Source organism: Panthera leo, chromosome E2 (assembly GCF_018350215.1).
Source record: "Panthera leo isolate Ple1 chromosome E2, P.leo_Ple1_pat1.1, whole genome shotgun sequence".
Lineage (NCBI taxonomy): Eukaryota > Metazoa > Chordata > Mammalia > Carnivora > Felidae > Panthera > Panthera leo.
In genome coordinates this window covers 18,502,658-18,525,278 of record NC_056693.1, presented here as the reverse complement: position 1 = coordinate 18,525,278, position 22,621 = coordinate 18,502,658, and the positions used below count along the sequence as shown (strand labels likewise).

Genomic DNA, 22,621 nt, shown 5'->3' with positions numbered 1-22,621 from the left:
TAGCGGCAGAGGTAATGATGATAATGCTTACATGAGAGCACATGTTTTACCATTGGTTATTTTTTTGTATTCTTTGAAATACATCACGCAGGAGAGTTTCATCAACTACAGGCAGGCCTACTGCACAAAGGACAGATTCTTATAGGCCACATGACTCAACATTTGAGAACAGCAGGGTTAGATGCCCTCAGGCCTAAGTGGACAATGGAACTCACATGGTTTCACGTTTGTTACATAAGATGAGATACCATTACTCATCTCTGGTTCTCAGGCATTAAAGAAAAAGTTATTCAAGACACTTGTTGAGAATGATAAGGCGGACTTTCTTCACGGGCCCTATCGTGTTAAGTATAAGGACCACTGCAGCAGGAGTTTGTAGTGAGAAAGAGTTTGAGAACAAGGAAAAGTAGGAATTTATAGGCGCAGGTGGGAGGGAGGGGATGGGAAATTACTAAGAGGATACATCAGGCGATAAGAGGGGTTCCAACTGAACCGACTTAACAAGATTCTTGCTGAAGGCAGGTCAGGATGATCAGACCTGGGGGGTGTTGGGGAATGAGGGACTGGATCAGATATCACCCGTGATCCGATATGGAGGGTAGTTCTGGTCAAACTGACTTTAGGGTTCTTGCTACAATTAGACAATGCAGAGAGAAACATGAAAGTCTGAAAGCCAGGGCCTAGTTGAGAAGAGAATCCAGAAGTGTCTAAGTAGAGGTTGGTCAAAGAGAATATCACTGTCACAGGAACCAAAACTTGCCCCTCTCCTGACTGTCGTATTCAGAGCAGCCAGATCCGGGTACAAATATATGATCGCAAGACATCCCAGCTTGATGTCCATTGGCTGGAGGCCCTTGTCCTCATCAAGACAGAATCAGCCCACCACCGCCTGGGCCCGTAGCCCACCAGGGAGCACTAAATCCTGGAGAGGTGAAAACTGAGGCCCAAGGAGGCCATACCAGGAAGGGGCACAAAATGAAGACATAATGAAGACGCAATTTCACGGTTACATCTGTCCATTTTTCATTGCCCCAAACTAATTTGCAACGGTCCAAATTAAATGTCAGGGAAGCTGGGTGTACAGAAAGAGAAAAAGAGATCGGTGAGCAAATGTAACTGGCTTCAAAAACAATCCATCAGTTTGGTAACCAAATACTCATTTTGTATTTCTCCTACGCATGAACACTTGCTGCCCCTCTTTTCTCTGACAACCCAAAACCCCATCCCATCACCACCTCAATCTCAATCTTAGTATTTACACTCCGAACCTAACCTCATGCCAGGAGACTACAGCAAAATAGGTTACTTATCACTTCTCACTCCCGCTAGATAGCTGTGGTTCAGGGACACGGTGAAAGGATGTTTTCAAACTGCTGAAGAAATTACCACCAACCTAGATTTCTATACATAGCAAAAGTGTCTCTCAAGAAAAAAGATATCTTAAAAAAGATTACTTCAAGCCAAAAAAGAAAAGTGTAATGGGAAATTGACCTACATAAAACTCAACGCTAATGATTATAATTAAGAACAAGGAAAAGTGATTCCAGGTGAAATCTTCAGGGTGATAGGAATGAAGATCTGAGTGGGGCGCCTGGGTGGCTCAGTCGGTTGAGCGTCCGACTTCAGCTCAGGTCACGATCTCGTGGTCCGCGAGTTCGAGCCCCACGTCCGGCTCTGGGCTGATGGCTCAGAGCCTGGAGCCTGCTCCTGATTCTGTGTCTCCCTCTCTCTCTGCCCCTCCCCCATTCGTGCTGTGTCTCTCTGTCTCAAAAATAAATAAATGTTTAAAAAAAAATTAAAAAAAAAAAAAGGAATGAAGATCTGAGAGAGGGGTGTGTTTATGGGCTCCTGCAACTGTTCATTCTCTGTGTAAAACAGAAATACTATCTCCTGTGGGGTTAGAATGATGGCATTGCCATGCATGCCATAAAAATCATAGTAATCGAAATTGGACAAAGTGATGGATATTCCGAGTTCCCTATGTTGTCTAGAAGGAAGGTAAAGGTATTTATAACTCTGTGCTAATGGATTAAAATAAGTATTTGTAATTTTTTGCTTAAATAAAATAAGTAAAGTCAAAGAAAATACTTTCCAAAGTAGAAAAATTTGGGGGTTGTAAATGAGTAGACAGTACTTTTAAAGTAGTGGGTAAAGAAGAAGGGAGGCAAAGAAAAGCAGAGAACCCAAATGCATCAACTTTTACACCAAGTTGCTATCGAATAAATATTCAGATTAGCAATCAGAGATTTTTTTCTTTTTCTTTTTTTTTCCTTAACGTTTTTTTATCATTGAGAGACAGAGAGCGACAAAGCATGAGCATGGGAGGGGCAGAGAGAGGAGGAGACCTAGAATCCGAAGCAGGCTCCAGGCTCTGAGCTGTCAGCACAGAGACCAATGTGGGACTCGAACCCACAAACCGCGAGATCATAACCCGAGCCAAAGTTGGACGCTCAACTGACTGAGCCACCCAGGCGCCCCAGCAGTCAGAGATTTTTAGTGGCTCAATATGTCCCTGAAGGATTCGTCTTAATTATTTTTTTTTATTTGAGTGTAGCTGACACACTAGTTTCGGGTGTATAGTGTAGTGATTATACAAGTTTATGCATTGTGCTCACCACAAGGAAGCTACCTTCTGTCCCCATACAATGTGACCACAATATCGACTGTACTTCCCATGCTACGACCCTCATTCCTGTGACCTAATCATTCTATAACTGGAAACCTTTTATCTCCCACTCTCCTTTACTCATTTTGCCCATCTCCCTTCCCTATGGCAACTGTCAGTTTGTTCTCTGTATTTATAGATCTGATTCTGCTTTTTGTTTATCCATTTGGGATTTTTTTTTTTTTTAGATTCCACGTATGAATGAAATCATATGGTATTTGTCTTTCTCAATTGACTTATTTCACTTGGCTTAGTACCTTCTAGGTCCATTCGTGTTGTCACAAATGGCACACACTCATCCTTTTTTATGGCTGCATAATATTCCGTCCACATCTTCCTTATCCATTCATCTATTGGTGGACTTCTAGGTTGCTTCCATATGTTGGCTATTGTATATAATGCTGCAATAAACATAGGGGTGCCTATATCTTTTTCAAATTAGTGTTTTCTTTTTCTTTGGGTAAATACCCAATTAGTGGAATTATTGCATCATACGGTATTTCTATTTTTTTGAGGAGCCCGCATACTGTTTCTACAGTGGCCATGTCAATTTCCATGCCTACCAACAGCGCACAAGTGTTCCTTGTTCTCCACGTCCTTGCCAACACTTTATTTCCTGTCTTTTTAAATTTAATTTAATTTTTTTACATTTTATTTATTTTTGAGACAGAGAGAGACAGAGCACAAATGGGGGAGGGACAGAGAGAGAGGGAGACACAGAATCCAAAGCAGGCTCCAGGCTCTGAGCTGTCAGCACAGAGCCCGATGTGGGGCTCAAACCCATGAACCATGACATCATGACCTGAGCCCAAGTCAGTTGCTTAACCGACTGAGCCACCCAGGTGCCCCTGTCTTTTTTTATTTTAGACTATCAAACAGGCATAAGGTAAAGGATTAAATTTTGAAAATTAATATACAGTATATTTAGAGCAGTTTTAGGTACAGCAAAATTGAACAGAATGTATAGTGTTCCCATATACCTCTTCCCGCACATGTACACTTAGGTTCTCCTCCCTCAACATCTGCAGAGTGTTGTGCATTTGTTATAATCTATGAGCTAACATTGACACATCATTATCAAACAAAATTAACCTTCAGTTTACATTTGAGTTCACTGTGTTGTACTTTTGAGACAGGGAAACTGAAAGGACCCTGTTAAAAAACTCCTTTTCCTGCTTCTATTCTTGTGAGGACCACCCCCCCACCCCCAGCTTATATATGCCTATTGTATGTCCTCCTTGTAGAGGGCAAGGAGTTAATGATTTCTTTGGAGTCTTCTAGCAAATAGCTAACATCTAAAGGGGTGACCAGGTGGGGTTTCATGTAGGTTTCCAAGACAACTGACTCCAGACACTGAGACCAGGGCATAAGTGACTTATGGAGGACACCCAGGTACTCGTCCTTATCCGACTAGGTCCTGGATGCCCAAGAGGGTATGTATACCAGACCACACTCTTCAGTAAAAACTCCAGACCCCAAACAACCAGGAGAGTCATTATTCTTTTCCTTCCTGAGTCTCTTCCAGATGCTCTGTCTGTGTCTGTTCTCACTACATCTTCAATAAACTCAAATCTCACTTTGATTTCCATCCTGCTCAATGCCAAACACCCTCTTGGCTGGACCTATGGGACCCCCTCTGGGTCATCGCACCTGCCCTGCCTGCATCACTTTCTCTGGGCTTTAACAAATGTATGATGTCATGTGTCCACCATTATAGTTTCATACAAAATACTTTCACGGCCCTAAAAAAAAAATCCCGTGTTGCATCTATTCATCCATCCATCCCTCTCGGCCCCCACGAGCTCCTGGTAACCACTGAACTTTTTATTGCCTCCATAATTTTGCCTTTTCCAGAATGTCATATAGTTGGAATCATATGTAGTCTTTTCAGATTGGCTTCTTTCACTTAGGAATATACATTCAAGTTCCCTCTAAGCCTTTCAATAGCTTGAGAGCTCGTTTCTTTATAGCACTGCATAATATTCCACCGTCTGGACGTACCACAGTTTATGCATTCACCTACTGGAGGACATCTTGATGACTTGCAGTTTCCGGCAATTATGAATAAAGCTGCTATAAAAATCCATGTTCAATTTTTGTGTGGACACGAGTTGTCACTTCTTTCAAGGAAATACCGAGGAATGCATTTGCTGGCTTGTAGGCTAAGAGTCAGTTTCGTTTCGGAAGAAATTGCCAAATTGTCTTACGAAGCAAACGGACCGTTTTGCATTCCCATCGGCCAGGAATGAGAGTTTCTGTTGCTGCACAAACTCATCAACATTCAGTGTTGTCAGTGTTTTGGATTTTGGCAATTCTAATAGGTGTGTAGTGGTACGTCATTGTTGTGTTAATTTGCGTTTCCCTAATGATATCTCGTGTGCATCTTCATATTCTTGTTTGCCCTCTGGATATCTTCTTTGGTATCTGTTCCATCTTTTGCCCATTTTTTATTGGGTTTGGGTTGTTTACTTTCTCTGTTAATACTCCTTTGTTTTAGATCACAGTCCTTTACCAGATACACTTTTTTTTTAATTATTTTTTTTTACATTTATTTATTTATTTTTGAGAAACATTTATTTATTTTTGAGAAACAGAGTGAGACAAAGCGTGAGCAGGGGAGGGGCAGAGAGAGAAGGAGACACAGAATCGGAAGCAGGCTCCAGGCTCTGAGCAAGCGGTCAGCACAGAGCCTGATGTGGGGCTCGAACCCACGAACTGTGAGATCATGACCTGAGCCGAAGTCGGACACTCAACCGACTTGAGCCACCCAGGCACCCCTATCAGATACACCTTTTGCAAAAAAGTTCCTCCCAATCTGAAGCCTGTCTTCTTATTCTATTGACGATGTCTTTCACAGAGCAGAAGTTTTTAATCTTAATGAAGTCCAGTAATCAGTTTTTTTCTTTCACAGGTTGTTTTTCGGTGCTATATATAAAAAGCACAGCCAGAGGCGCCTGGGTGGTCCAGTCGGTTAAGCATCCAACTTTGGATACATTGTATATATATTCATTTCTGAGCTCTCCAAGACCACCATGCAATTCTTCAAGTCTCAGCAGACACTGATTGGGTGTCCTCCAAATTGGACTCCATTCTGACCCTCTTTACCTGGAGTTAGCATCATATCTGATGCGGTTTTAGAGTGGTGGTGGGGGTCCGGAACTGATGGCCAGGAAAGAATTCTTGAGATGTCTTTGGTGCAAAAATGTGATTTTATTAAAGCATGGGGACAGGACCCGTGGGCAGAAAGAGCTGCACTGGGGTTGTGAAGAGTGACTGGTTATATACTATGGAGTGAGGGAGGTAAAGGCAAAGAGGGAGGCTTCCAGAAGGACTTTATATGCTAAAGAGGACTCAGAAGATACCAGAGGTCTTGCTATTGTCAAGCTAAGGTTGTTTTCCCTCTAGTAAGGCATTAACTTTAAGACAAGACAGTTGGGAGTTTATTGGAGGAATGTTTTACTCTGCCTATCTCAAATATTTGTCAGTGGGCTGCAGGTTACAAAGAAATTTAATTGTATTACATTTTTGTCTTGCCTTTGTTCCCTACATCACCATGGAGGGGAAGGTGATGTTAGGGCTCCAGGAAATTGAGTCTATGGGTTTCTGGAGGTTAGGCTATTGATAAGATTGCCTTTTTCTTGTAATTTACTAAGATGTTTGTAAACTGACGGAGACTCATGTCCTGCAGGACTGTGATCTGTATCAGTCAGCCCTTTGTTTTCTCCTTCTCTTAGCTTTAAGGCAGCCAGGAGTGCTTGAGGATTGTCACATGTATCCCACTGGAGGCGGGAGGCTGGAGGGCGTTTGTGGGGTCTCAGCTTGCCTCATGCTCCCTCGTCAATATCCTAAAGGTTAAAGGTTCAGTCTCACAAGACTGTCCCCACTTCAGATGCCAATTCCAAGTCCAGATTGTTACCTGTGCCACTGACTGATTGACTATAAATCAGAGGTTCCCACAACCTCCTCCTTGGATTTGATCATTTGTTAGAATGGCTCACAAAGCTCAGGGAAACACTGACTTACACTTACCAGTGAGTACTTATTATAAAGTATATAAGTAAGTACTTATTATAAAGGATATGATAAAGGATACTGATGAACAGCCAGATGAAGAGGTACGTAGGGCCAGGTTTGGTAGAGTCCCACATGCAGGAGTTTCTGTCCCCATGAAACTGAGGTGCACTACCCTCCGGACATGTGGATGAGTTCACCAACCTGGAAGCTCATCAAATCTTGTTGTTCAAGAGTTTTTATAGAATTTAATCTGTGATACTGCCCCTCCCCCCTTTCTTCCCAGAGATCAATGGCTGGAGCTGAAAATTTCAGCCTTAAATCACTTGATCTGTCTGGTGATCAGCCCCAACCCGAGGTTGTCTAGGGATCCCTTCTAAGTCAGCTTACTAGCATAAACTCGGGTGTACTCAAAAGGGGCTCCTTATAAATAACAGAGACACTCTTATCACTCAGGGCATTCCGTGGGTTCTAGGAGTTTTTTCAGTGACCAGAGACAAAGACCAAATATATCGGTCTATTGGTCTATCCTATTACAGCACAGTACCTTTGATATTATGTGGGGAAAATGACACTTTACCTCTATGATCTTCTTACCCAAGTCCTATAACCGCAGTCTAATTATGAGAAAATCATGAGATAAATTCCCATGGAGGCACATCCTACAGTATACCTGACCAGTACTACTCAGAACTGCCAAGTTCATCAAAAACAAGGAACGTCTGACAAATTATCACGGGCAAGCAGAGCCTGCAATGACAGGACAACTGAATGCAGCATCCTGGATGGGAGTCTGGTACATGAAAAGGGCATTAGGTTAAGAGCTTGGGAAGTGTGGATAAACTATGGGCTTCATCCAATAATAATGTGTCAACATTGATTCATTCATTGTAACAAACGTATCATATAATGTAAGATGTTATGTGCATATGGGAGAGGTATATAGAAGCCTTCTGTACTTACCTGCTCATTTTTTCCCCTGTAAATCTAAAACTATTCTTCAAAAACATAAAGTCTATTATTAAGTTTAAAAACTCTGGGATATTTAGAGCTTACAGGTGTGATTGTGGACAGAGGAAATGCCAAGAAACGTGTGGGATGGAGAATCAGATCTACAGCGCTCTTGGGTGCAGGTAGGAAAACCGAGACTTGCATATATGAACCCTTCGGACGAAGTTCAAGGTTAATCTTTTGATAGTGAGGTTTCCAGAGAGCCAAATCTCCAAGTTTTATATGTGGACTAGTTTAGATGGGAAGACTGGAGGAAAAACAGTGTTAACCTGTTGATAAGGCATGGGCATAGTCAGTCAGTCCATTGCAATATTTGGGAAGGTCTGAAATGACCAGACCAGAGTCTTCTGTAGCCCATGCCATGTGTGGAATTCTCACAGATGCTCCAGTAAGTGTCTCATAGAAGAAGAGTTGATGTGGGTGGAGATTCGAAGGTCATCAAAGCCGAAGATAAAACCTCGGATCATGGAAGGCCAAGTTTCTCTGAGAGTTTTGCAATTTTAGATTTAATAATCCATTCATGCGCTCAGTCAAGACAGGGCAAAAGCAACATCCCAGAGAGAGAAAAATTGTTCCAGCAGAAATGTAGCAACAGTGGTTAAGCAGTAGCCCTCTTACACGGGGAAGCTTTGATCCAATGAGAGAACACGTGAATAATGACAAGGACATATTCATAGCCATGACCTACAGGCAACTGCGTGATATGTAATTGCCCACAGAGGAAGCTCGAGGTGGCTTTCTCGCTTGCCCCGCCATTACAGCTCCACCAGGATTATGTTCTCAGCAGATGGGACAAAAGGATACCGGTTGTGCCAGCTAAAGAGCAAAATTTTCCCACCACTACCAGTGGAGGAGCTGCTCTAGATTTTCTTTCCCCTTGTGGGAAAGTCATGGCCTAAATTTCAGGCAGGGGATTGAGGAGACTCCAGACGGCCATCTGGATGTCTCGAGAGTTTATCCGCATGCAAAGGACGTCCAGCTTATTTCTAATTGACCTTTTAATCTTAGGGACTTTGGACCGAGAGCTTTTCATTTCTTCTGTTAGAGGGTCAGGGCGTAGGCAGAGGAGATTTAACATTCTGTCTGCTGTAGAATGGGGGCAGGTTTCTGAGCTGTTGGCTTTAGCAAGTTCCCCCTTTGCTTATGGATCTTATCGCCCATATGAGTTTCTGTTTTAAATATGTCCACTTCTTTTGGTACCGATAAATCCTCGAAGTGATCAGCCACGCATTTCCCATTTTGAGTTGCTGTGCCACGTGCAGTCATAAATACCGATCAAGTATCGCTAACCTTAAAAATTAAACTGTTGATTATTTTGCCAGAAAAATGGGCTTGTTCAGGAATAGCAGAGAACTGCAACTCAAGACACGCAAGCTACAGCAAAACCATAGGCGACCCTGTTGGCGGGCAGGGAGAAAATCTTCCTTCCGCCTGCTGGCGTTGTAAAAATAGGCTTCTTCCTGTGGGAAAACGCAAGGAAGGTCTCTTGTGGGGTCTGCAAAGGGCTGTGAGGAGTGCTACAGCGTGAGCGCTCCCCCTTCCGGCCTTATTTATTTGTTCATTTATAGGGAAACTTGCTTTTTAGAAATATTTATTTATTTTGAAAGAGAGAGAGTGTGCATGCGCAAGTGGGGGAGGGGCAGAGGGAGCATCCCAAGCAGGTTCCACAGCGTCAGCGCTCAGAGCCCCGTGGGGGGCTCAGACTCACGAACCGTGAGATCATGACCTGAGCTGAAATCAAGAGTTGGATGCTTAACCGACTGAGCCACCCAGGGCCCCCCTTTTTTTAAATTGAAGGGGTTTTTTAATTTCTTTGTATCCCAGGTGGGACTCCAACCTATGACCCCAAGACTGAGGGTTGCATGTTCTTCCAACTGAGCCAACCAGGTACCCCCTCCCAATTCCATTTTAGTTTTGTTTAGTTTATTTAAGTTTATTAATTTTTGAGAGAGAGAGAGAGAGAGAGAGACGAGAGAGAGAATCCCAAGCAGGCTGCATGCTGACGGTGTGGAGCCCAACTCAGGACTCCAACCCGTAAACCTTGAGATCTTGACCTGGGCTGAAATCACGAGTGAGCTGCTCAACTGACTGAGCCACCCAGGGACCTCCCAACTCCATTTAAAACGACATTCCCTTTATTCAGTTCCATAGTTCCAACTCAAAAGGTATCTGCTATCTGTGCAGATACTAATTCTCCTATCCTTAACTAACACGCAGGCCCGCGTGAGAACCAGAAGTTCCACCAACTGGAATGAGTTCTGTTATCTGGGATGATTGGGTGTGAGGCTGACACTCATATTCATGGGGTTCTGGAAACCTACGGATTCAGGCAGATCCTGCCTGAAATGTTCCTTGTGAAGTGAGGAGCTAGTAGCCATCAACAGAGAAGGTGAGGTCTGGGTCTGTTAGGGGAAGCTCTGAAAGGCCGGAGTGCAGAAGGGTTAAGTTCAGGTGGCTGCCTTGCAGTCACGTGGGTCCCCTCCAGTCAGGAAAGGAAGAAGACCAACAACGCTAAGATTTCGAACAACGGGGGGTGGTAATGTGAGAAGGAGCGAGCAAAAGGATCTCAAGAGAGGCAAGATGAGAGGTGAAAAAAAAAATGCGGTGTTTCAGTTAAGAGAAGGATTTGGGCACACGGGGTACATACCTAACACAAGATCCATTGTCGCCTGAACCAACTTTGCTCTTGCCATGACTGCTCTACAACAAGAAATGGTTTCAGCCACACAGTCCAGAGCGAGACTAAAATACCCAATGGGCCTCTGCTTGAAAAAGCACCTAAAGCATGTCCTTCTCTCTCATGAATGAATGACTAGTGAGAAGGGCAAAGGATGCTTTGGGAGCCTCAAGGTGGAAGCACAGGAAAGGGAAGTTTTTAAGGATTTGAATACATCATGGAAAGTGAGTCCCATTGTAGAAGGTGAGGCATAGTTTCCTAAATTATGCCATATAAAGGGGACTCTACATCCAGGTAATCCTAGAAAGCCCCAGAGCTGTCTTTTGGTTTCAGGCTGAAGGTAATGAAGGATGGTCTTGCTAGTTCTGAGGACAAGGGTTTTCCCTCAGGGTTAGATACCATGTTCTAAATATTGCACCTGGACCGCAAAGTTGTATTTTGCCCCTTGAAACCTTATGCTCCTCGTAAATGTGAAACTGAATAAGGAAAATGTCAGTTATCTTTTTTTATAAGAAAGTCTCATTTAAAGTGGAGTTGGAAGGCCAGAAGGGGGAGCTCTCACGCTGTACCATTCCTCACAGCCCTTTGCAGAGCAAACAGAAAGAGACAGACCCGCATTGCCAAAGAGAAGGAGCCTGCTTTACAATCCCAGCAGAGGAAGAAAGATTTTTCTCCCAGCCCAGCAACAGCCTAGCCAATGAGAGACTGTCGCACACAACTCAACCAATGAAAAGCCACTACACTTCCGACTCCCGGTTTACTCCAATGGACTTTTTGTTTACAACAGCTCCTCCCAAGTCCCCCACCCCCCTTTTCTCTATGAAAGAGCCAACTTCTCCTTTGTGCTTTGGACTTGTTTGTGGTTTTGCTGTGGCTTGCGTGGCTTGAATTGTAATTCTCTGCTGCTCCCGAATAAATCAGTTTTTCTGGTAAAATAATTAACAGTTTTATTTTTAAGGTTAACACAAGCCGGAGCTTCTAATAAATATTAAGTGTCTGTGAGTCACTGAACCTAGTAAAACAAAGAAGCTCATCCGGATATTGACTGAGGATTGAATTATAAAAGGAGCCTAGATTCTTTGGATTTACACTTAATATTCAGGCAAAAATAAGCGGGGACTTTGGAACATCCCTGGAGCACGACGATCCAGGTATGCTGTTGGTTTTCGCATGCGAGGTGAAGAGGTATTTGGGAGTTAGATAAAGGGGTCTGCTGAAGAAAGCAGAGCGTATCAACAATGACGAAATAAGTAGGGTCAGAGGGTATAGGAGCAAAGATAGTGTTGCGATTTGGGAAAAAAAAAATTTGCATTTTACAATTTTATTTGTGGCTCACAGCTCTTGGACAAGCTGGTAACCCCTTCCGTTAGGTTTCTTTATGGGTAGAATAGATGTGCTGCAGGGGCTCCATGTGGAGATCAGAAGCCCTTTGTCAAGTAATATATGAGTAATAGGTCTGAGACCATAAATTACCTCATTTTTAAGGTATCGTATTGAGTTAATTGAGAGAGAGACATAGCGAGGTCTGCATCCACCTTTAAAGGCTCTTACCAAAAAAAAAAAATAATAAAAAAAAAAAAAATAAAGGCTCTTACCTCTCAGCGGCGTCCTGCACCTGCCATTCCTTTAGGCGACAGTGAGTCAGGAAGGTGAATGAGCGTGTCCCTGCATGCAGCCCTTATCAAGGGCTTGGGGAGCTCTGAGGGGTCAAGAAAACCTTAGGAATCTATCAGAGCTGTCAGAGGGCACAGTGCATGAGGTTGGAGTCTGGAACTTCAAAGGTGAGTCCCTTGGATGAACGTTAAATATTAACATTACAATGAGAAATCAAGTCTCTGCCTCGTAGCTTAAAAGAGGTTGGGGGGCTTAAGAGAAAAGCTTTGTTGGGCATCATGGGGTCCAAGAGACAAAGAAAGGATATTTTTGTTTGTTTATTTGTTTGTTTTTTTAAGGGATGGATCATGTGACTGATTATCCAATCATGTGAGGGATTATCTAACCTCACTACAGAGGTGAGTTGTGTACCCTGAGGAATTATAGTAGGGCCATCTGAGGTGTTGAGGGTAGAGTATGTGACCCCACCAGAAAGGTGGCAGTGTCCCCATTGACTGAGGTGATCATCTCACCCCGTGTATTCAAGGGTGTCTGGGGAAAGACAGGAACAGATTCCTTAAAGGGAGGTCATTGGGAGTAACAATTACAGAGGGGAGGTGAACTCTGAGAGGTTACATGGCCTCAGGTAAGGTACGAAGAGACTGTTGAACGACCGGATGAGGGTTGTACTAAAAAGGCCATTTTCCTTTTCTTTTTAAAAATTTTTAATGTTTATTTTGGAGAGAGGGAGAGAGAGAGTGTGAGCAGGGTAGGACACAGAATGTGAAGCAGGCTCCAGGCTCTGAGCTGCCAGCACAGAGCCCCGATGCGGGGCTCAAATCCACAAACCGCGAGATCAGGACCTGAGCTGAAGTTGGACGCTTAATCAACGGAGCCACCCAGGTGCCCCTAAAACGGCCATTTTTCAATTTCATACTAGGAGAAACTAGCAGACCACTTTTGAAAAACGTTTATTTATTTTTGAGAGAGGGGGAGAGAGACAGAAAGAAACAGGATCCCAAGCAGGCTCCATGCTATCAGTGCAGGGCCCGACGTGGGGCTTGAACTCATGAACCATAAGATCATGACCCGAGCCAAAATCAAGAGTTGGACACTTAACCAACTGAGCCACACAGGCGCCCCCGAGGACCATTTTCTAGAGGGGATTTGGGATCCTGAGGATTCAAGGTCCCCTGGAGATAAACCAATTTGGGGAGACCCCAAGAACTCCAGAGAGATGATTGTAGTTCCAAATTATCCTTAGTGAAATTCTACCTTTTTCTGGAATGTCGGACTGAGTTAGTGCTATCGAGGCAGAGCGTGTAATCAAGAACAGAGGAGGAAAGGGGGGATCCAGGGGAGCGAGAATTTCCCATGGGATTAGACACGTATTCAAATAAACAAAAGAGGTTTCCCCCAAGAGCTGGGAAGATTCTCACCCGTCCCAAAACTTGCAAGATTCCTGTTCAACGGGCAGATCGGATGCCCACTCAAGAGCCAAAGAAAAAAGTTTTCATTCAAAGAGAATCAAAGTAACTCCTTGCTTGTGCTACAACGGCACATGTCTGGAGCACTGGATTAGGGGTTGTGATTGACAGTGTGGAGCCAGATCTCCCCAATGTGGAAAGGACACAAGGGGTACGAGAGGCTGACACGAACACCTGGGTGATGGTAGAAGGACCTGAGTCAGCACTCCCTCTGAGTCACGGCACCAGAATACTGTAAAAAAAATAATAATAATAAAAATCCAAACTTGCCTAGAGAAAGGCTATCCAGAAGTCTGGACAGACCATCAGATCTGTAAGCACCTGAGGAGGCTGTGGGGAAATGGCATTTCTTTTACAGGGAGGCACAGATGAGGCTGGAAAGAGCCAGGTGTGGGGTAGGGAGGTAAGCAAGTGGTGTCGTCAAGCACCCGAACAGGAAATGTCTTTCTCTGCCGTCAGCCGATCCTTGATCCTCGGGAGGTGCCGTTGAGGTTGTCCTGCCTTCTAATGCTCGCTTTAGCTCAAGGGTGGGCTGAAGTTCAAGGGCCTGTGGAGAGGAGAGAAGCCTGACCAGTTTGGTCAGAACGAGTTAGCAGGGATTTTGTCCAGATTGGTCATTTGCATTTACGAAAATTATAAATAGACAGAATTGTACGGTAGGCACCCTGGCTTCTCAGTATAATTGAGATTTGTACCGCCTCGGTGACCCTCTGAACTACCTTCAACTTTTCATATTTTGTCCAGCTTTCCGAGTGTTCTTCTGTGGAAAGGTTGATCTGAAGTGACCCAGTCAACCACCGTGGGAAGTGCAAGTCGACTTGGTTGTTTTGATGGCAGACCCTCATTCTACTTTTAAAATATTTATGGGAACGCTCTGGGACCTATGGTGAAGGCGCCTTCCTCCAGAGGAGTCATGTGTTTGTTTAGTATTTGAGTTTAGCAGATCCTTTCTGTTTCTTTTTTTTTAAGTTTTACTTATTGATTTTTTTAGTAGTCTCTTCGCCCAGCGTGGGGCTCGAACTCATGACCCCTGAGATCAAGAGTCGCACACCCTTCCTACTGAGCCAGCCAGGAGTCAGCAGATGCTTTCAAGCTGAGAATTTGGATCGTTGTTCAATCTAGAAAATAGGTTTTTGGAAAAACTTTCCTCTCCTACATACGTTCTTCTTTGTTCCTGGATCTTTAATTTTTTAAATGTATTTTATTTTTTTAAGTTTATATATTTATTTTGAGAGAGACAGAGAGAGACGGCGTGACTGGGGGAGGGGGTGAGAGAGGGAGAGAGAATCCCAAACAGGCTCCTCACTCTGAGCGCAGAGCCTGATGTGGGGCTCGAACCCGAGAACTGTGAGATCATGACCTGAGCGGAAATCAAGAGTTGGACGCTCAACCGGTGAGCCCCCCGGGTGCCCCCTTTGTTCCTGGATCTTTAATTAGATGGAATCTCTGCCAGTCTTCCAAAAGTCATCCCTGTCCCCAACCAGAAAACAAATAAATGGATGTTCTTTGGATTTTCTTCTAATACTTGAATGCTTTATTTCTTTGAATTGCATATTCATATATAATGCAAGTCCATTCTTTTTAAATTACCATAGCTTCCTAATTTATATGCTAGGAACAGTAAGCACCTCTTCATTACTTTATTATTATTGTTGTTATTATTTTATTTTAATTCCAGTGTAGTTCACGTATAGTGTTATATTAGTTTCAGGTGCCCAATATAGTGATTCAACAATTCTGGGCATTCCTTAGCGCTCATCAAGATAAGTGCTCTCCTGGGGCGCCTGGGTGGCTCAGTCGGTTGGGCGTCCGACTTCGGCTCAGGTCATGATCTCGCGGTCCGTGAGTTCGAGCCCCGCATCGGGCTCTGTGCTGACAGCTCAGAGCCTGGAGCCTGTTTCAGATTCTGTGTGTCTCCCTCTCTCTCTGACCCTCCCCCGTTCATGCTCTGTCTCTCTCTGTCTCAAAAATAAATAAACGTTAAAAAAAAATTAAAAAAAAAAAAAGATAAGTGCTCTCCTTAATCCCCATCACCTGTTTCACCCATCCCCCCCACCCGCCTTCCCTTTGGGAATCGTCAGTTTGTTCTCTATAGTAGAGAGTCTATTTCTTGGTTTGTCTCTTTTTTTATCTTTGTTCATTTGTTTTGTTTCTCAAATTCCACGTACGAGGAGTGGTCCTGGATGTCTCAGTCAGGTGAGCGTCCGACTCTCGGTTTCAGCTCAGGTTATGTCCTCACAGCTCATGGGATTAAGCCCTACATAGGGCTCTGCACTGACAGCCTGGAGCCTGCTTGGGATTCTCTCTCTCCCTCTCTCTCTGCCCCTCACCTGATTGCCCTCTCTCTCTCTCTCAAAATAAATAAACATTAAAAACGATTCCACATATGAATGAAATCGTATGGTATTTCTCTTTCTCTAACTGACTTACTTTGCTTAACATTATACTCTCTAGATCCATCATGTTGCAAATGGCAAGATTTCATTCTTGTATATAAGTACCACATCTTCAGGGTGCCTGGGTGGCTCAGTCGGTTAAGAGTCTGACTTGATTTTGACTGAGGTCGTGATCTCACAGTCGTGGGATCAAGCCCTGAGCTGAGCTCTGTGCGGTTAGCGGAGCCTGCTTAAGATTCTCTCTCCTTCTTCTGCCCCTCCCCTGTTTGTACATGCTCTCTTTCTTTCTCTAAAAAAAAAATTTTTTTTAAATAAATACCACATTTTTTTTAGTTGAAAATCCAAAACGTAAGAAGAATTGAAAATTCTTTATTTGGGGGGCACCTGGGTGGCTCAGTCAGTTATGCGTCTGACTTTTGGTTTCAGCTCAGGTCATGATCTCACAGTTCGTGGGTTTGAGCCCCGCATCGGGCTCAGTGCTGGCAGTGTGGAGCCTCTTTGGGATGCTCTCTCTCTCCTTCTTTCTCTGCCCCTCCCCTGCACACCCCCCCCCCACACTCTGTCTCAACATAAATAAATAAACTTTAAAAAAAAGAAAGAAAATTCTTTATTTGGTAAAATTAAGAATATGTTGTATAACTCATGGACCACCAAGAGGGAAACATGTGAAAGTGGTAACTGGAAAAAAAAAACAGAACATGAAGTGATACTGATGATGCTCACATTCAGTTGTGCCGTCATGTGGCTAAAATAAAGTTCTTCTGGTTCCTTTTGTGTCAAACATTTAAGGGCACACTAAAAAAAAAATAAGGCAATTTTGCTAAAAGGGAAGATCCTTTAAATTCTTTAGGAAGGGGTTACCTAGAGGGGGAAGAGTGCTTGAAATTCTATAGCACTAAGGTTAAGTGGAGGCCATGACCAAATAAATGTGTAACCAAGACATGTTTTATGCTCTTTAAAGCAGTACTTTTGAGTCGGGAAAGTATCCAGAGAAAGATGATTCTTCCTGATGTGCTTCTCGCTGAACAACACCTTTATTCACCCTTGTATGTATCAACTGTCTAGCGCAAGTACTCGAACTCTGAAATATCTCAATGCAACTCACAAATGATACTTTATCATACATAATACCCTCACCTGGAAATAAATTCTTCATGCCTTGTACATTCATGATTCCCAGGAACATTTCAGTTATGGTAAATTACAGGATGGCAAGAAAAGTTCTTGGAGATCTTGAAGTAAGAAAAAACTTGAGGTGGGGCGCCTGGGTGGCTTAGTCGGTTAAGCGTCCAACTTCGGCTCAGGTCGTGATCTCGTGGTTCGTGAATCTGAGCCCCGCATCAGGCTCTGTGCTGACAGCTCGGAGCCTGGAGCCTGCTTCGGATTCTGTGTCTCCTTCTCTCTCTCTGCCCCTCCCCCACTCACGCTCTGTCTCTCTCTCTCAAAAATGAATAAAACATTTTAAAAAGTTAAAAAAAAATTAAAAACTTGAGGAAAGGATATGGTAAAGGGCGTCACAAATATGAAGCACAATAAAAGGCAGTTTTTCCTAGATCCAAGGCTCAAGTCTGAATCCTTAAACTTCCCACCATCAAGACACCATTTGTGAATGTTCTTTTCGGAAAGCTCCAGTGAGCTCCCGTGTCAGGAACAGGTGCCTCTCAGCCAGCGCTGGACAGAAGAGCCTTGTGATACTTGCACCGAATCCAAACTCAGTACATTGTTGGCTCTTTCTGTCGGGTCGCTTATAATTGGCAATCCACCATGTTCTGAACCTTCTCCGGTCCAGCAGTAGTGAAAAGTGTATCCAGTTCACCTTGTGTGAAGAACTAAACTCTAGTACGATCGCCTGTCACATGGAAATTTCAGACAGACACTGATCGTTTCTTTTTAATGTTTATTTATTTATTTGTTTATTTTTAATGTTTACTTTTGAGAGAGAGAGAGACAGAGTGTGAGCAAGGGGAGGGACAGAGAGAGGGAGACAAAGAAGCCGAAGCAGGCTCCAGGCTCTGAGCTGTCAGCACAGAGCCCGACGCGGGGCTTGAACTCACGAGCTGTGAGATCGTGACCTGAGCCGAAGTCGGTCGCTCAACCGACCGAGCCACCCGGGTGCCCCGACACTGACCTTTTTTAAACCCAAGCTAAGCCGTGTCATAGCGGCCATAATCTCGAAGAGGCATCATCCCTCCGGGCTCCAGAAGCCTGCTCAGCCTGTTGAGAGCCTCCTGCATCTTGTCTTGAGGGTGACAATCTCGAGACTAGCCGTGGGCGCTGGGTAACTCTGATCTTCATCACATGGATTGTGAACAAAGGGAAAACACCGGCAAGGATCCTGTGCTAAATTTGTCTGAACCAGTTCTACAGCCGTGGAGGAAAACTCACAGCAGTAAACAGAGTCCCGGATCCTGGTCAGTCTGTAAAATCAGAAAGACTGTGTCTCTCACGCCACAGCCGACCTCGAGTGTTCGGGAGCTGGCTGAGGAGCCAGAGAAGTCATCAGCACAGATCTGCAGGTGATTGAGTTTCTGAGTTACGTTTTCTTCCACGGGAGCCGCCTGTGTTTTATGTCCAAGACTATCTGAATTGTTCTTCTATTTTAAAACCATTCTCGGGGCACCTGGGTGCCTCAGTTAGTTGGGGGACCAACTTCGGCTCGGGTCATGATCTCACGGTTTGTGAGTTCGAGCCCCACGTCGGTCTCTGTGCTGACAGCTCAGAGCCCGGAGCCTGCTTTGGATTCTGTGTCTCCCTCTCTCTCGGCCCCTCCCTCACTCATTCTCTGTCTCAAAAGTAAACATTAAAAAAAAAATTTTTTTTAAATATCGAGGTGTCTGAACTCAGGCACCAGTTGGATTCCTGGCTCAGCTGGTTGTTGGCTTATCTCAGCCTCTGCAGGCCTCTCCCACAAACAGCCTACAGGTGAGCTTTAAGAAGAAGATGTATATAAAGCCATCAAGTGACTAGTAATCCAGGTGTCTGTTTTAGGCGAGGAGTGTTTCTGATGTTGGTCCTTTCAAAATATGGATCCCTCCTTTACAAGTGCTCTCGACCACAACTCCCTCAAATGACAGCCGCATCAGTTCTGACTCTACACGTATGACAGGTGCCCCAGGCTTGAAAACCCCAAGGGACATACAAGCATCGTGTGGCTTCTTGCTGTCCTCTCCAGAAGCTCAGCCAAGCCATCCCACCATCACCAGGACTGCTCTTCTGGGTTCCAGCCACCGAGGATTAAATGGAGCCACCAAGCTATTCACCAATATTCTGTATCTTACTCTTCCCTCTCGTACAACTCAGCCACAGCACATGCATATCCCCGGAGTCAACTAGCTGTTTTCTTATGACCTCTGAGACGCCTTTCCCTTAACGTGACACCATGCAAAGCTGGGGATTCGATTTGTATTGCAATTCAGCCATCCAAAGGATTAGACTGTGGGTTTAGTTTTCAGAAATCTCAACTCGGGAGCTAAGGGAGATAAGGATTTCTCTTAGGATGGTCATTAATAGCTTTCTATCCCTTACCTTGACTTTGAGCTGAGAATTTAAAGCCCTGAGCTCATTTTCTTTCTGCACTTAAAAGCAACCAACCGGGGGCACCTGGGTGGCTCAGTCGGTTAAACATCTCTTTTTTTTGTTTTTTTTTTAATGTGTTTATTTTTGAGATAGAGAGAGAGAAAGAGAGAGAGCACGAGTGGGGGAGGGGCAGAGAGAGAGGGAGGCACAGAATCCAAAGCAGGCTCCGGGCTCTGAGCTGCCAGCACAGAGCCTGACGCGAGGCTCCAACTCATGAATCTTGAGATCATGACCTGAGCTGAAGTTGGACGCTTAACCGACTGAACCACCCAGGCGCCCCAAGCACCCGACTCTTGATTTCGAAGGTGGTATTCCCAGCTGGGAATACCTGAGGCACTCGCCAGACCCATATCACAGACGTTCCCCCCAGCAGGGCCCGTGTTGTGACTGGACTGGATCTCGTGGCTCCTGTTACGACTGCAGGATGTGCGTCAGTGAAAACCATCAGGGAACTTTGACGAACAAGAGTAATTACTCCCAAGTCCTGGCATGCCGGGGCCACCGAGTGAGGTCACAGGCAGACAGAACGCAGACCTGGGGCTCTGCCTTCATTAGCGTCTGAGGGGGGGGGGGTTCCTGGGGGCTCATGAGGTCACTCTGTATTGACTAATTTGAAGCCTGAGAGTGGGATTCAGGGGATGGGAGACCGAAGGCAGGGCCACTCAAGGCGTGTCCGTTTTCATGGTCGTCCAGGGTTTTCTGAAAGGACAACATCGTGGGCGTGGGGGTGCCTACTGCCTTATCTGGTTGTGCCGATCTGGAGCAGACGGCTTTTGAAATGGATGCCTTGCCAATCAATGCTTAATTCAGGCATTACACCACGACACTTCCTTCCACCACGACAGGCGGTCGTTGTTGTCACGATTCTGCTACTGTTGCGCGCCACAGACAACCAGCGTCTCCTTTACCGTCAGAAACGGGGTCATGAATCCGGTGGAGTCTGGCCAGAGAACCCGGTCCAGATTCCTAGCCTCGAGTTTCAGTTCCCTGGAACCGCTCACAGCACCATCGCTGTCTACCCGTCTGCGTTCAGCCAGGGAGGCAGAACTTCTCCGGGGATTCTGGGGTAAGGGATTGCTTGTGAGAACTGGACCTTCCGTGATCTCACGGTTCACGAGATCGAGCCCCACGTTGGGCTCTGCGCTAATGGTGTGGAGCCTGCTTGGGATGCTCTCTCTCTCCCTCTCTCTCTGCCCCCCCCCCCCCCGGTCTCTCTCAAAATAAATAAATAAACATTAAAAAAAAAAAAAAGGAAAAGTAGACCTTATACAACTGCTTCACTTTCACCAACCAAATCTCATAAAAGTGCTTTCCTGGCCAACTGTAACCCAGAAGCATGCAGGGCAAGGGCTTCTGAGGAAGATGGCTTGAGTATAATCGGAGCGACACGGTAGAAACCACAACGATATCCAGGCAGTGGATTTTATTTTTTTATTTTAATTTTTTTTTAACGTTTATTTATTTTTGACAGAGAGAGAGAGAGAGAGAGAGAGCGAGCATGAGCGGGGGAGGGGTAGAGAGAGAGGGAGACAGAATCGGAAGGAGGCTCCAGGCTCTGAGTGGTCAGCACAGAGCCCGACACGGGGCTCGAACTCACGGACCGCGAGATGGTGACCTGAGCTGAAGTCGGACGCTCAACCGACTGAGCCACCCAGGTGCCCCAATTTTATTTATTTTTGAGAGAGAGAGAGAGAGAGAGAGAGAGAGAGTGCAGGGGAGGGGCAGAGAGAGGGGGAGACACAGAATCCGAAGCAGGCTCCAGGCTCTGAGCCATCAGCACAGAGCCTGACGCGGGGCTTGTGACCTGAGCTGAAGTCAGATGCTTAACCCACTGAGCCACCCAGGTGCCCCACCCACAACGTATTTTAAAGGATGTTACAGAACTTGATCTTCCCACTCACCTTCAGAATTACGTCCATTTTATAGTCCAAGAGACTAAGTGATAAATTAAGAGAGTTGCCCGATGGCGCTTAGTTCATAAGGTGGAATTGGTCCGAGGTCTAGCTCACCTGCTTCCAAACGCTATGTTCTTTTCTGGGCAGTGAGCACTCCTGGCCTCCCTTCCTTATCAGTATAGATGAGTCTCTGAGGACTTTGTCTTAACTCTCTCTTTTACAATTTCAATCTCATCGCTCCCTCCCATCATTTCATAGATATGTCTTGATATTGCCTCCCTCTGTACTTACTTTTTCATTCTCTCTCCCATAAAATGTCTACTAACTTATAAGATTCCCCCTTTTCTACAGACCCCCTCACCCCTCTTTTCACACACCTTGCTGATCCCCCAACATCGTTCCCAAACCTTCTCTCTCCTACAGAACCTCTTCCATGGAAACCTGTAACTTTTGTTACAGAAAAGCCTCAAGATTTGAGTTCTAACTCTGGATTCCACTTTCACGCGGGCCATGACTCTTCCCTCCAAGCTTCAGGCTTCTCATGTTTCGGGTGTGGGTCGACTGGGATCCTATTGGTGAGACCACTTTGCAAATTCTAAAGCACTAGAGAAATGCCGTTAATTGTTATCATCTCTTATGTGATTCTCAAATTAAAAAGTCAATGCCAAATGATCCACCAAATAAAAAATATTGCTCGAGTTTATTGGCGGGAGCAACAGATTCCTCGAGTGCAATCAACCCAGAGCAGACCCAGAGGAAGTTATGCCTACAAAGGAGCATGGGCGGACAGCAGACTGGGTAGAAAGTGGGCGAGAGAAAACACCAGGGAATAATTCTCCCTGGCTGCCCGGTTTAGGCTCCCTGTGTGGGATGGCTTCTGTCCAGGCTTGGGTCCAGCCCTGGGGGTGCATGGATTGTCCAGAGTGAGTCAGGGCCAAATTTTAATCCATTATTGGCAAACACCGAAGAATAAGGGGTTTGGGGTCTCGTAGGTCTGATTCGAATCCCCATAAAAACTGTGAAATGGCCAGGTCCCCCAATTTCTCTGTGCTTCGGATTGCTAACTACAACATGGGGTGACGGGAAGGTGGAGGGTAATTTACAGCATTTGTGAAAACGTATACTTAAATCTAAAAGTTTTGACTCATGATGGGTGCTCAGTGAATGCTATCTGTGGTAAGAAGTATTTCATTATATTAGCTCATTCAGCATAAGGAACACATCTTATTCATCGACGTAACCCCAGATCTTGGCTCAAGGACAAGACACAATATGGCCACAAGAAAAATCTTCTGAGTGAATAAATGAAT

The 22,621-nt window shown here is 44.9% G+C and overlaps 1 long non-coding RNA gene and 1 pseudogene across 1 annotated transcript; one reads left to right on the top strand and one right to left on the bottom strand.

Moving 5' to 3' along the window:
• The first annotated feature begins 12,349 nt into the window (after positions 1–12,349).
• On the top strand, positions 12,350–21,984 carry LOC122208285. Its single transcript, XR_006197180.1, has 4 exons — positions 12,350–12,376; positions 16,802–16,886; positions 20,262–20,482; positions 21,735–21,984. It is a non-coding gene; the product is annotated as an uncharacterized LOC122208285 (long non-coding RNA).
• On the bottom strand, positions 17,502–18,449 carry LOC122208244 (annotated as a pseudogene).
• Positions 21,985–22,621: the final 637 nt, after the last annotated feature.